We start from the raw sequence: 16,704 nt of genomic DNA, 5'->3' as shown, positions 1-16,704 counted from the left end.
GGGCTGTGTGGCCCTGCCCCATCCTGTTCCTGCTGCAGCTGTTTCTGCAGTATCATATTGTGTAGCATGGCACATAACATAACAATTTGGGTACATGTAGCTGGTGAGTACTGCAAGGCTCCACCGGATGTGTCCAGACACCGGAACCATGAGCATCCCCAACATACGCTCTGTTATAAGTCTGGTCTATGCGTGTGCCTCATTATGGCATTCTTGTTCAGGTGTGTGTGCATTTCTGATGGGTATCAGCCATGGCTCCAGTGTGGAATCAGCATCCCCCACTAGGTGACCGTAGGGATGTCTCCAATGGCAAATCTCTGGTACAGATGCGTCAGATGCCATATGTGGGAATCGTGATACCTTCCAGGGCAGCAAGCACACACATTCATTATAATGCCTTGGGCATCACAGATGACCTGGCAGTTGATGGAAGGGATGCCCCTGCGGTTGATGTAGGCCCTACCCTGATCACTGGGTGGTGCTTTGATGCATATGTGTGTGCAGTCTATAGCACCCACTACCTGAAGGTATGTTGCTATTTGGTGGAAGAGACAAATATTGCTAACCAACACCTCAAATATACCTGCTCACTGGCATGTTCTGATATGGCATCCAGGAACTGGTGGAATACTCTGGATGCTGATGCCTGTGAGATCCCCATGATATCCCCAATTGAGCTATGGGATGTACCTGTGGCTAGTATTCCTAGGCCTACACATACCTTGGTATCCACTGGGATGGGTTCCCCTTGGTCAGTTTGGTGTGTCAGGTGTGGCCGGCAAAGATCAACAATTTGCTGTAGGAGGTCTCTGTCCACCCTATAGTGCCCCACTATCTCCAGCTCATGTAGTCCCTGGTATGTTTCCCTGGGTCTGTACACTCTTCACTGTCTCCTCACTGTGGGTTGATCAGCAGCATTCACATCCTCAAGACCCTCAGCCTCTTGCACATGTTGTTTTATGTTGCCTGCTGCAGCCCCTCTCATTTTGTAGGTTTGTTTGTTAAAATTTCCCCACTTGTATATACAGGTGGTGTAAAGTGTGGGAAAAAACAGAGAGGAAGGTGTTTGCATCATTTATAGTAGTGCTCGGAGCTGGGCTGATCTGCTGCCTGTGTAATTGGCTGATTCTGATACATTTCACCTGCCAGCTATGCTAGTTCTCCTTGATTACCTTCCTACTGCTGTTTTCTCTTCCCATTGCCTTCCTGTTTAAGCCCAGGGGTGCACCGTGCAAACAGAGTGCTCAAATGTGCACAGTGCTGCTATTTCCTGGTTTAACTTTCTTTCTTTTTCTTCCTTTAAAACCTGGTGTGTGGCATGCACACCCGCTTAGGCAATGTAAAGAGTGCTAGGCTAGGAGCAAACCCGAGCCACAGGGCTCCAATCCACTTACAGTATGCCTGACATCTCCCCCAATGATGTCAGCTAACTCCTAGGCTTGCACCAATCTATTCCTACTCTTACACTGTTGAGACCTGACTAGCATGCGGCGGAAAACTGGGATTCATTATCATTGCCCTGATTTGCATAGGATTGCCTGCTAATGCATAGTTACATGTTGCACACTGAGCCTCCCCCCTTAGCAACCACTACTCAATGACCATGTTGTCTTCTGCCTGCCATTGACTTGACTTTAGTTAGAATGCTTGATTTAGGTTAATTTTGTTATTTCCCCCCGATCCCATTTGCACGCCGCTGCCCTACGCTTAAACAGCTGAGATTGGCTAAAAAAAAATAAAAATTGATTTTTTTATTTATTAGCATGTTTGCAATGCCAGTGGCCTTATACTTGGCCATTGGCATGCTTACTACATGATATGCAGCCTTTATCTGGAGCTGTCACAGCTCCATTTTGGAGTTTTCAGAAATGTACTCAGTTACTAACTGTATACATTTCTGCAAATTGCACTAGTCCTTCACAGCCGTTTGCAAGCTTCTTGGATCACAAAATTACCTCATTTGCATGGATTTCTCCTGAAAATCAAGTGATTTGCATACAGGGGCTTAGTCCGTGTAGGACTAGTGCAGGAGCACTTGTGCACGCCCCTTGCAGGCTGTTCCTGGATCACACGGCAGACATATTGCCTGCTAGAGCTCCTGCAATGATCTTGCACACCATGCAAGGCATAGAGAATCCAGGGCTCAGTTTAAGTAACATTGTCACAGAAAATGAAAAATGAACAAACATGTTAGATTTATTTCCACTTCCCGATTCTCTCATACTACCTAAAAGTTCTAGTTTTAAGATACAGAAATACAGTGTTAAAAACATAATGTAGATAGAACCAAACTATTATTGTCCATTTTGTGAGCAAAGCAAGGAAAAAAGAAACACAATGGGAAAGAAGAAATGTCATCTCACTTTTTGACAGAATATCTTAGGCAATACCATACATAAAAAAAAAAAACGTCTTATTTGAGGTTCTATCCTCATTGAATGTACCCAAAGTTTTTGAAAGTCAGAGATAAAAATATGTTTTGATCTTTTGATAATCCATACTTCTCGTTATAAAATGGCTTTGTTCCAACAGCACAGTGAGGTGAGATCACAGTTTCTTGACTTAGAAGTGCAATATTTGTAACTATTGTTTGATTTTTTTTTTAAACTCTGTTTAATGTGTGCTGTGGAGCTTTTTCTCCCTGGGCATCTGCTGAAAATGGACTCATACCCAGTTGGAGTTTCCCGGTAAACACATATCAAATAAATAAATAATAAAACATAATGGCAGCAAAACTTGATAATTTATTAAGACATATCTATATGCATTGATATTAACCCTGGTTGGACTAAAGGATATTTAAAGATGACATCTGAATGTTAGACAAACTATTTTTTCAGGCATACAGATTCTGTCCATAGAAAATTGCTTTGCATTAATTATTATCCATACCCATCCATCTCCAGTAGTTAAGATGAATGTGCTATGTGAAAGGTGGTGAAATTATTCCAGTATTGAAACTTTTGGATGGCAATGATGTATCCAACAGATACCCTGTAACCCACCAGTGTAACAAACTGCTTGCAGTCAGAATAACAGAAACAGTAAAATCTGTTTAGGGCCAAACCGGGTCTCTTTCATTCATGTCCAGAGTCATAGTTATAATACAAATTTCTGCTAACAAATGCTAGGACTATAAGCAATAAATGGGCTGGCTGAGTTAATAACTGTGCTAAGTATAGAATAAAAGCTGGTATCATCACAGAATCCTGGTTTAAAGCAGAGTCTGCTCAGATTTCTTTTCCCCAGTTTTTGGGTTATCATAAAATTAGTCAATAAAATCGGGGAAAGGGGTTTCCAAACTTGCCAGTTATAACATTCCATCATCTCTCTATTTTACTAGCTCCAATTTGGAAAATTTTGACCATTAACACTCAAAGTGGCTAAAATGTATTAACTTTAATTGATGTTACTATACAAAAAGCTTTAATATCTGCCTTGTGCCAAAATTTAAAGACTGCATTAAGGAACAACTATCTATAGTAAAGGGTGATATAAAATAGCCTAGTATTTCATGAAACAATGTAACATTAGTTAGGAAATCTGACATTGAGATACTTGACATCATATTAAAAGAGGCATGTATAAACTTAGTGGAATCACCACTATGAAATCAAATATCTTTGATATTGCCCTACTCTGTCATTCTGTTTATAATAGATGAGTTGATCCTTTTAATGCTGTAGTACTTTCATCTCAGGAGCGCTTCTTGTTCATTATGATTGTTCAAAACAATGATTCATAAAGTAAGCAAAACGTTCTATAAATGGAAATGCAATCTTACTAGGTGTGATCTTAAAGAATGGGGCAGGCAGCATGACAGAGATGTAATGCTTATATGTGTTGTTGGGAAATGCTGTATAATAGACTGCATAGCCTAATAGGTTAATAACTGTTGTAGAAACATCCAGGAAATAAAAAAAGATTTTTACCTTAGTGACGGAATAAGAAAATCAAATGAGCATTACAGAAATAAAAATATTTAAATGTGTTTAAACATTACTATAAAAATCTCAGTAAAGCTAGACTTAGAGCCTGAGTCAAAAAGGTTACCATGAAATGTACACCTTGCGAGAACCATTTCCTGTTCAGACACAGTGCTTCCCTGGTGCTTTTGCACAGAGATGTGCAGCACCATGGTGGGCTGTCTGTGGCTGTGCTAAATGCAAGTGAAGCATTCCTGGGGGGAGAGGTACATGCTAATTAGCAGAGTATTACTTGGCTGCATAAATTAACACAACTGCTTACAAACACTTGAGTTAATGAGCACTTCTGAAAGCTCATTTTCACACATTGTTGTAGAGGCAAGTACCAGGGAGTTTAGCAGGCAGGTAGTGGTGGTGTGTATATGCTTGTGTGTATTTGAGAGTCTGCATGTGTGACTGCATGAGTATGTGTACCTGCCATGGCTTTTATAGTACAAGTTTAGTTAGGGGTTAGGTAGGTATGCGTATGTGGGTGAATGAATGAATCCGTCCGTGTGTGACTGTGATCAGGTGGGTGGAGAGCACTGTGTGTATGGGGGGGGGTGGGAGGGGTGGCCCACACACCTCCACATACCAACAAACTAAAAAGCAAATCCAGCAATTCTGTGGGTTTGGGCCACTAGACACGAGCAATACTCTTCATGGCATGTCTTAAAAATACTTAATAAAAAAAAATGATAACATGCTGAGTTGGGGGGGAGTAACTAGATATCAATGATACTCATTACTTTAAAAAAAAAAAACAAAAACAAAACAAACACAAAGAAAGACAGCATGGTTTGTGGGAGCACTAGAAACCAGGGATATTCCAGAGAACATGCCTTAAAAGCACTGAAGAGAAAAAAAATGAAAGACAACAAGGGTTATGGGGTCAGCTAGATACAAGGGATACTATTTTCAGCATGTCTTGAAGGCACTCAATAAAAAGTACCCTAAAACAAAAATGGCACTTCAAATACAGCAGGATTCAATAAAATAAAGTGGAAAATGAAAAAAAAAACACCATAATCAGTAAGTTGAGTTAAAGACAAAAGTGCTGAACCTGAAAACTATGGTGCTTTTTTTGTTTGTTTTTGTGAATTTTTTACTTTGTTTTATTGTGTCTGGTTGTATTGCAAGTGATGATTTTTTCAGTTGTTTTATTTTGTCTGGTTGTATTACAAGGGATGATTGTTTTTTTTTTGGTGTAGTTCTTAGTGCACACTGCAGTTCACAGCCATTTAGTTTTTGTTTTTTGTTAATAAAAAGATAAACAAAGACACCATAGTTCAGGGGGACCACTAGACATGAGGAATTTTCTTCATAGTGTGCTGTAAAGGCATTAAGAGGTTTCAAGCCTCAGACAGATGCTCCACTACTAGACACAAAGGATACCTTAAAATATTACTTGTGTGTTTAAAAAATATGTGGAATGAAATATTGGGAAAGGATTTTAAGCACTATGATCTTTACACAGAAAGCAGGAACATTAACCCACTATACTAACTACCTTGTTAGTGCAATTGGGATAATTTTTGTCTTAATAAGCATGAAGTAATAATGACTGGCATGATCCAATGCTTGCAACAGCTTGTGAATCTCAAGGGACAGTGGGGAGAAACTTCTGCATGATACTGGGAGGAACTCTAGATGACACCAGGAAGATTATTTAAACTATAACTGGAACTCACTTAAAAAGCTAATAGAGAAAACACACCTGCAACATATCTACAAGACAAACAGCATCACATCCACTAGATCCAAGAATTTAAATTTTGTATTTTCTTTAAATAAGACATGGTGTCTTTAACCTTGATCAATGGATGGGACATTGGCAATTCACTCTGGGCCTAGCCGCCATGTCTCTGATAGACAGAGACTGAAAGTAATGGTCAAACAAACATACCACACCCCCAGATAACTTCTAGAGAATCCCTAACTAGCATGCCTCTTCCTAATAAATGTCCATGATACACAGGGACATGATTGGGTTGGGTTACTCAGCTAGACTTATAAAGACCCTGGTAGTCATTAGGCTAATATATACTTAGGAACAGCTCTCACATAAATATGCAGTCTATGTATACCAAGAAGAATGAAAATCTAATGTCTGCCATCACTGACTTACTGTAAGGATCCAACATTTATGAGGGCAGGGGCAAATAAATAACAAGTAACAATAGAGAGTTTCTAACAACTCCGTGTGTGTGTGTGTGTGTGTGTGTGTGTGTGTGTGTGTGTGTGTGTGTGTGTGTGTGTGTGTGTGTGTGTGTGTGTGTATGTGCTCGAGTGAGTGTGTATGTGAGAAAGAAAGGGAGTAGTGCTTCTGCCAAAACAATGCATGGCCTCCATTGTTAATTAGGGCAGGAGAGTGATAATTAGTACTGGCAATCGTTAATAGCTTTTCCGAGACATGCATATTATTTCCTCATTGCAGTTAATGTTTTCCTAAATTGCATTTTTCCCATTGTAGCAACTGTCCCTTTTTCTCTTACCACTAGCACAGGGGTTCTTTCCAAATCACCAGGCAGATGACAGTTCTTAATCCCTCAAAAGATCAGTTAGGAAAAGTAAAACAGATCACAAAGTGTAACTGGCACAAAATATTTAAACCAGTTACAGGGCTTTTTACACACATAGCACATGTGAAGATATCTAAGGATTATGAAATAAAAAAGAAAAAATGATCTGATCATCAGGATTATGAAATAAAAAAGAAAAAATGATCTGATCATCTTTAATACATCTCTAACCTCTGTTTTAATAATAGTTTTTTTATAGTTTTTAAGTCAGGCAACTATTTAAACAAAGAGTTCAAAGCAAATCATAGCTATCCTTAAAGAAGAAAATACTTTAAGAAAGCCCTAAATAACTCAGTAACTATGAATTAAGATTAAAAATGTTTATCTGTTAAATAACCAACACTTGATATCTACATATTAGACTTCTGTCATACCTAATCAAGAAATTACTTAACATACACACCATCCATGTTGGTCAAAAATATACATTTTCATGTACATCTCATGTGCCAGTGCCCCTCATGTAGGAAACATTATACCCCACACACCCTTATTTATCTAGTCTAACCCCACAGTGACACAATAGTGAAAAAAGGTGAAAGTGCTACTTTGGTGAGTAGTGGTGTAAAGCATATATAAGTATGGAAGTGTGGGAAGGCTTGTCCTCCTGTAAAAAGCAATTAAAAATTAACTTTTTTTCACCCTTCTGTGTTTTGTGCATTTGTTTTTTGTCCTTTTGGCTCATTGGCTTTCAGGAAGTTAATGTTTCATAGCAGATCTTAGAAAGTAAGCAGTATCAATGAATTACAAGAGAAAACCATAACAAATAATTGTGAGCAGAAAGTCGGATGAGAATGAACAGTGTATTTGCAGAGTGGAAAAATTCATCTAAGATACCATATATTTTTAATTATAAGGTGTTTAAGAAATCTGGGTAAGTGTAACAATGGTGTCAGCTAGTGAACAATATGCAACAGAGTTTTATGATTCTCTCTGAAGATGGTAGAGTTCTGCGTTTCTAGGGATTATGTGAAACGTCTTTTAGTGAAGAATTTATCTTTATATTTGGGTTTATTCATCATCTAGATTATATGGAAAGACCAGTCAAATTAGAGGTGTACTCAGAGTACAACAAATCAGTTTCAGTGGATTTTATTTACATCCTCAAGAGAAAATCTAATGAAGAAACCCTGATAATGCTGAGCTTAAATCAAAATCATCATACTAGTACAAAAGACCAAGGCTTTTCTTAAGTCTGTACACACCAACTCTTATTCCAGATTATCATACCAAATTTATGTAGTTTCTGCCTAAAAAGTTACTTGTTTGTTTGTTCACTGAGTGGTTTGAAAACCTTCTAAAGTTATACACCTAGTGGTACTAACTTTAAGTACAAAAAAATAAGATCCAAGCTCCTTATCTGTGTTTTGACATTTTAATGACTTGGAATTTAGCAATAAGCCATTTATGGGTGTGAGTAATGCTGGATTTACCCATGACTGGCAATGACTGAACAAGAAGGTCAAGTCGAAGGAATCGATAAAAGCTAGCCAAGGTTAAATCCAGTATTACCACACAAAGCAATGGAGGGGGTATTGGGAGGGTGTTATTCACATTATACAATAACGTGTTTAAGGAAAAAAGATTCATATCTTTTCTAAATAATGACATTGTGTAGATCAGCTTTCATGTTTTGCAATGGCTTTTTCTAAGAAGTGTGGTCCTCTTAGATTTGTACTCAGTATGTATTCAACATGTACACGCCAATACTTGCACAGTACATTGTGAAGAATGCAGTTTCTGCCACTTGAATACAAGATTACTGCATTGACTGAGATTTAGGAAACCATTCTTATTTTCTTAGTTAATACTGTTTTTTAGTCCTTACAGGACTTCCCTTTCTTTTGTTTGACTTCTTTACTTTAATGTGGGAATATGGAGTGTACATGTATCTAACTATATACATGAGCATACTTGTCAATTCCTGACACCCTAGTTTATTTTAGCCACTGTGGGTAATGTAGGCTGCTCTGTCCAATCAGTATGTGGATATTTGAGTACTAATGAGATTCTGTTGTATAATTTGTTTCAAATATACTTTGCACCTTTGCACCTTTGCATGATGTTAGCATGTTCAGCTTACAAAACAGTCTGAACTGATGAAATAAACTGAAAACTCCTTCACCATTACTGACGCACTTAACAAGACTGTCAAATGAGTTATTGATAGCAAAACACAATCTTTTTTCTCTCCTTCCGTTTTGGATAGGATATAAGTGAAACAATGTACTATTCTTAGCAATTCTCAGCTATTATTTACATTTATTCTTTTTTAATAATCAGTGCCAGTACGGTTGTTTTACAAATTAATCCACTATAAAATTAACCTTTTTCTCTGGGATTTATTTAATCCAGTATTGCATTATCAGAGCATAACTGGAGCTTTGAACATTGACAACATACCCCTTAGAGTTCACCTCATAGTCAAGGACTTAGGGACACACATAGATAGTTATCTAGCCTTTGACCATTACGTGTCTACAGTAGTGAGAAAATCATTCTATGTTGCGCAACTTATAATCAAAGATATGGCATCTATTTCCAAAGAAGTCATTGTTCCATTGTATTCGGCATTCATCAGACCTAACATTGAGTACAATGTCCCCTTTGGTATGTACCTAAACAGGCATATCCAACAGAGGCTCCTCACTAAAAGAATACAGGGGGTAAGTAATATGACCTATGCAGACCGCCTCAAGGCCCTGCCCCTGTATTCTGTCTCCTTGAGGCTTTTGAGGGGAGATCTATGCATAGCATATAGGGGTTGTCAAACCCCACTCTGATGGACCTCCTGCATATCCACAAAACAAGCAGCACCAGAATTACCCATTCTAAAGACTTAAACCTTGCCTGTGATATAAATAGTACCTGCTGGAGAGATAGTTGTGTATCCCAGAGACTACTCCATCTATGGAGCAGGCTCCCCATCCATGTGAAGCCGAGTTCTTCCCTAACCCAATTTAAGTGCAACTTGGACCGTTGGATGAGAAACCGGAAATTCATCCCTGGTTTGACACCTATGTCTCTAATGGACAGAGGTAACATGTAAATGGTTAATTTCTCAGGCTCATGCTTACACTTACCAAGGGTATCAGAACTTGTAAGAGATTTGGGATACATGGCTAGGCTTAAAAAGGCCCTTGTGGTTGTTAGCCTAGTAAACAGCTATGAACCTATGAACCTATTAGTTTTACAGACAAACAGCAAATGCATACTAACTGAAAATATCATGTACTTTTATATTCCCTTTACTTACAAGTTGTTAAAATGTCATAAGAAATGAAAGAAGCATTTGAAGAAATTATTTTCTGAGATATAAATAGGACCTGCTGGAGAGACAGGTGTGTATCCCGGAGACTACTCAGTCTATGGAACAGGCTCCCCATCCATGTGAAGCAGAGTTCCTCCCTAACCCAATTTAAGTGTACTTGGGAAAATTGCTGTAATATTAAAATGTAAAATAATGTAAATCTATTATTCTGCTATACTGTAGCAGAGATGATATGAAAATTGTAAAATAGATTCTCACAGAAATCACAGGAAAGACTAATGAAAATAATAAATGAACCTGAGGAATGCAAACAACAGCTTGATGGAAAATAGTACAAAACCAAAACACTTTTAGAATCATACAATATACAGTATGTAAACAATAATGACAATATAATAACTGCAGCTCATATCACATGTTGACATTTGTATCAGAACAAACAAATAGCTAATGGACACAAACTATGAAATGTCCAAAACTGTCAGTTTATTGTCCATTAATATTAGTTACTTAAATGTAAATGTGGTGCATCCACACCATTAAGACAAAGGGTGCTGGTTAGCAAAGGCTTTCAGAAGTAATATACTCGATGTAATTGATATCTAGTCAAGTTATAGTGAGATTTTTAAACTAGTGCTATTAATTTCAGCATGAGAAACATGTCCTCTGAGTGTAGTTCTATGATAAAGTAACAATGATGAACAAATACTACAGAAGGTCCTTAAATTTAAATTATTACAGGATTAATGGATGCTCATACTAAATATAAAGCTGACAAGTGATTTTAATCTTGCCATGACTGAGTACTTCAGAGCCTTCATTGCATTTATACTTCCAGCCTGAAAGCAACATATCATTAGACAGTATACAGAAGCCAAATTATGTCAATATTATTATTGATTAGTTTACCTGAGATTTAAGATGATCTTCAAAATGTTGAATTCCAGATTAAATAGATATAATCACAGTGCATTAGGTCACTTGCTATCAAACCTTGCTATTTCTTGGTTGTAACATCAGAAGCTACACCAAAAGCATAGTAGCTTGCAATTGATGAAAGTATGCTAACATTAAGGACTTATATGTACAAGTTCCACACTATTACTCAGTGAAGATCTTGTCAGTATTATTCATTGAAGTGCAATGAATAAATACATGTGTGGACTAAATGGTCTCATCTCAAAGGAAGAATTCATGGCTGTGAATGAATAAAAAAATGCTAACACAGGACATTGTACTACATAGTAGTGGAAGTTACTTCAAATATTGCTGAGGTTTTCATATTTGGCTAGCTGTAACGTATGTTTGTGTGTGCGTGTGTGTGTATGTGTGTGTGTGTGTGCGTGTGTGTGTGTGTGTGTGTGTGTGTGTGTGTGTGTGTGTGTGTGTGTGTGTGTTTGTGTATGTGTTTGTTTCTACATGTATGGGTTTGTTGTACATAAGTGTATGCACATACATATACTATAAATAAACACCCCTTTTACTTAGTGAATCATCAATGTCTGACATCTTTCATTCCAAAACACCTATAATTTCTAAGACCAGACATTCCCACCATATCTCTCATCTATCGATTATTTTGCAGAATGTTCCCCATTTTTTGTGTCATATTTTATCTTGTCCCTCTTAAAAGTTTTTATTTTCTAGTAAATTACTGAGGATTTTAATCAGTAAATATGCAGGCATTAGATTTTCATATTTCCTTTGGTTCAGAAAATGCCTGCTGATGCAAAGCCTGCTGTTGTATTACCATTTTACACAAATTAAAGTAATATTTAAAAACTGTAAGTGATTTGGGGCCATTTCCATCATTATTTCAGCTTTGTCTGTGATCCTTGAACAAAGAAGCTCAGAGCTATAATTCTAAAATTGAAAATTTCAAGGTGTAGAGCTGGTGTGAGATGAAATCTTAATGTTGTACACTATGGCAAAAAGTTCTTGAGGTTTGTGTGGCAAACTGTTTTGTCTCACTGTCTTGCAGGTCTGTCATTACCTGGTCTGTTTCAGATGATTGGAAAAAGTGAGTGTTCTGTATAAGGGAATTAATAGACTACTTATTGAAAACAGCACTTGAATTCCAGCCTCCTCAGGTAAAGAGGCCTAATTTCAGCATTACTGCTTGAGGAAGGGGGTAATCATTAAATTAATGTGTACTCGGAGGGCTTTTTGGAAGGACTCAGTAATGCAGGATGGTCTAGTTTGCTTGACCTGGTAGTCATCAAGGGGGATCTCTTTTAAGGAAGGGCTAGTGGGCAGCCATATGCTGATGGTCTTACTAGAGCTGAAGGGATTGGTATGGCTTTTACTCAACGGACATACATAAGGAATGACCAAACATGGTATCCCACCTCTCTGTTGTGTTTTTCTTTGATTGAGCTAGGTTGTTATGCAAAGCTTGTCTCTACTTTCTATTTAGGTTTATCCATTAATGTCCAAGTTCCTCTTTTTGTTAAGGAAAAGATTTGGGTAGAGGATCTTGTAGAGGTTTTTGATGTATATAGTGGATTTGGATGGTCCAGGATCCAAGGACCTCTTGATAATATTGTCAGCACTTGTTATGCATGAGCCTCATAACTTCAAGGCAAAATTATGGGATAACTGAGTGGTGGGCTTCATACATTTTATGGTTATTAATATAGAGAAACAGCCTTGCTCAAGTATTGTTTTAATCATTAGGGAGGCCTATTGCTTAAGAAGGGGGGGGGGCTTCCTGGTTAATGTACGATCAGCAATTTAGGAAACTGAAAACAAACAAACACCTTAGGTAGGATGAAACTCATGGTTTTAAATAGCTCAGAGTTATGATAGACCAGACAAGACATCCTTTTTGTGGTACTAAAGATCTGGATGCATTCAAACTGAATGTTTGATGGCTTTTAACACTAAGGTTTCACTTGGCTCTTGTATAGATTTCACATCTTTTGACAGAGGCAATCCACCTTTTCATGGAACCAGGAGAGGCCATTCCTTTTGTGGTTTTCAATAAATTCTGGTGCCATTCTGCTATTAAAGAAGATCCTAATAGAGGCAGAATTGCACCTATTTCATTCCCGCACCCTTTGAAGTGAGTTCATGTGAGAAGTTTGCCTCCAGTGGTAACTATATCCCTTACACACCATGTCAGTTTGTGCATGACACAGATGTGAATCGAGTGTTATGCAAGAGGAATCATGCATAAGTTAGGATACCCTATTGAAGATTAAATAGTTTCATACACAACAGTCCATAAAGTGCATTGAGTAAAAGCATGTACTTCATGAATGGATTCTCGTCAATGGATGCACTAATTAGACATGTCAGTGGACAGTCTATGTCACAAAACTGAACTTCCAAAATTTCGAAGACCATAAGTTCAAACTTGGAAGATCGAAATGTGATAACATTGATACTTCAAAACAACAAATTTTTTCCCAGGGAAAATATTTGCTGTTCTGAAAAACACACACACAACACAAGCACACCAAAAACCTTGTAACCTGCACTACACCTTAAATACACAACTATCTATGCACTAACCTTAACCCAAACCCTAACGCTGAGGTCCATCACTATCACACACTTACCTTACCCGCACCCTAACCCTAAAGTCCGTCACTATCGCACACATACCTTACCTGCACCCTAACCTTAAAGTCCGTCACTATCTCACACTTACCTTACCTGCACCCTAACCCCAATGTCCGTCACAATCACACCCTTACCTTAACTCGTTCCATAACTTTCGCACCACAGTGGAGAAAATGTCGAAGCTGCAGAAATGGCCAACCAAATTCTTTCCCTGGTAAAGAATTCGGATTTCTGCGGCTTTGACATTTTCAACTTTCGAACTTCCAAGTTCAAACTTCTAGTGTTCGAACTTTTGAAAGTTTGATTACGTGACATAGACCCATCGGTGGAGATAGCAAAACATCTAACACATGTAGATGACACTGCACAGCAGGGAAGCAGAAATATAAGAAAAGGTCTTGAACTGAACTCCCTTGTTCTCATAATAATTAAACAGTGTAAAACGTATAAACCACAAATATTGCAGCCACACAGAAATTCACACAAACAGTAATAAATTCTAAAAATAAATGAAGAAATAGCCACATGTCACACTGACATCAGTTTCATGCTGTTAGCATTAGGTGTCACCAACTGCACAACAGTTTGCAGGTAACTGGAAAAAACAGCCCTAGACTAAAAAGTGATGGCATTACATAACAGTGACTTAAGAGATGTTACACATGACAAAACACTCCAGAAGTATGGCACTGCCTATAGCCTAAGGGGAAAAGATATTGCTATAACTGTAGTACTGTTTGAAAAAAGTAGCCTAATGCAAATAAGTAATGTCATGGAACTCAAAAGCATAAAAAACCCGGGGGCTATGGCCAGGATGTGACTAGGGTAGCAACACTTTTCTCCTGCTCTGCTTCTACATATATTTATGACAGGAAATTATATTTCTAAACAATTCTAAACAACTTAATTGAGCGTATTTTGATAATCATGCAGTGCTTGAGGATTGTATCAAAGAATTGTTTTTACATATTCCATTATTTTTCTGTCAAGTTCTTCATGGGAAATAGTCATCATTGTATCCAACTTTATAATGAGTCATGCAAAGATAACTTCACAAGATTTTGTACTTAGAAAAGTGATTCATTCAGTACTAACATTCAAGAATTATCAATTAAGATAGATAAGTTGGACACCAAAATTGAGGATTTTAAACAGAATGGTTCCAAACAAATGGAACAAATCAACGAAGATCTGCAGGTGCAGATATCAGGCATTGAAGATTAATTAAATGACATAGAAGGAAAGCTGAATGAAGATGAAAACAATATAGACTTCCTGTTAAAACAAAATACTCTTCTCCTAGCCAAAATTGATGACCTTGAAAAGAGATTTCTCAGGAATCACATCCATATATTTGGATTAACTGAAAGAACTGAAGGCAACAATATGATTAATGTTTTATCTTCCTGGCTCCCTAAAATGTTAGACTTACCAGAAATACTCTCATTCGGAATAGACAGAGCACACACACCCTTAGTTACTACTGCATATAAAAACAACACTTCTCCAAGGTTTAATATTGTTAATTTTCTTCCTCTCAAGATAAAGAACTTGTTCTTAAGATTGCCTGGGCTAAATCACCTCTCAGAATGGCAGGATGTAATATTCATTTTGACAATCACTATTCTGCAGCAGTAATATCCAAGAAAAAAATATTTCATCCTCTCAATAGAGAACTTAAGAAAAAACAAGGAAAAGTACATCTACTGTTTCCTGTCAGATTAAATATTTTCCTTTCAGACAAAACTAAACTCTTTAAAGATTTGGACCCTGCATTGTCAATCTAAAAACTAATAAAATATTAAAACAAACAGAAGATATGGATTGGTCCAGTATGTACTTGAAGAGAAAAGCAGAGAAAAATGGATGGGAGGTAAATGAAAAGAAGAAATTAAGAGACAAATGACTGGTTTCTGACTTTAGATATATATATATATATATATATATATATATATATATATATATATATATATATATAAAGAAAATTAAAAAAATGCTAAATATTCTTTTTCTCCTAATATAAATATGTCTATTCTTTACCTTCATATATTTTTTAAAACAATACTGGAAAATAACTCATACTCATCCATAACATAAACAGGAGTTAGAAAATCAACAAGAAATTGGCTATTACAAGGTAACCTAATCTTTTGGTGTTATAATTGCCCATTTATTAACAACCGATACATTCTTGATATGTTATAACACATTATTATTAGTTTTATTTTTTTTAGACTCAATCTTTATTTAAAAAAACATATAGCCCCTATACCAAAATTTACAACATGGTATTGCATTCACAGTTGGTTACCTTTAAGCTAATGCTTGCTTTGTCTCTGTGTGCCAGTTGCAGTTGCACTGAGTTTGATTGCCTTAGTTTGCATATCTAAGTCTCTAAATTGTCTTATTCTCATAAATGTGAAAAATGCTTTACAGGGGGATAAATAGACAAACATAATTTATAAACATATATATGGCCCTGCCTGACTGTAATTCAGTATAACATTTAAGGAGTTGTTTTACTATTACTAATAGTATAACTTGAAAAGTATTTACTTTATTAGTGCAAGGGGTTTGATACTATGTAGCTGTTGTGCCTTACTAGATTAATTGTGATGTGCTTGTTTTGGGGGGAGGGGGATAATTCCATTCTCTGTGGATATATTTCATGTTATAGTTTGCAAATAAAGGAGCTGTGATGCTCATAATAAATTTTAAATAATCTCTTCTTGTAAATTTGTTAAATGTGCTCCTTAGTTTTGATAATGAGATGAAACACTGTCAGGGAATTAGAGGAAATTGTTGTCTGGTTAGAGATTAGAAGTAAAGTTTTTTTTTTTCTCTCTCTCTCTCTTGTTTGAGCTTTCTCATCTTACTTAAACACCTGAAGCGTTCTCTGGTAAACAGCTTTAATGTTGTAAAGTTTCCCACCCATCCAAAGAATCAGGGTTGTTAACTTATTTTTTGATTGGTGGGCAGCTTTAGAAGGTTAAGTTAAATAATAGGTAGAAGCTATGAATAATGCATTAGCTCAAATGCCACTATATTTTCAGTTGAACAAAGTCAATGAAACTATAAGATTCAACAGAGAATACAATAGGGCACTTAAACTTTGATTGCTGGTTAACTTAAATTAAAATATAACTTATATTGTACTAGTAAGACATTGTAACTTAATAATATAATTCACTATGCTATAATAGGTTACTAAAAGTTTATTTTTTCCTAATTCTAGATCATTAGTTTTGATATCTTTTTTGGATGAAAAATAAGCATATGGACGTATCATGTCTGTTATATAAAGCAGTATAGTTTGTTA

This window comes from Protopterus annectens, chromosome 2.part0, assembly GCF_019279795.1.
Source record: "Protopterus annectens isolate FY-2018-M chromosome 2.part0, PAN1.0, whole genome shotgun sequence".
Classification (NCBI taxonomy): Eukaryota; Metazoa; Chordata; order Ceratodontiformes; family Protopteridae; genus Protopterus; species Protopterus annectens.
This window is presented reverse-complemented; position numbering follows the sequence as displayed.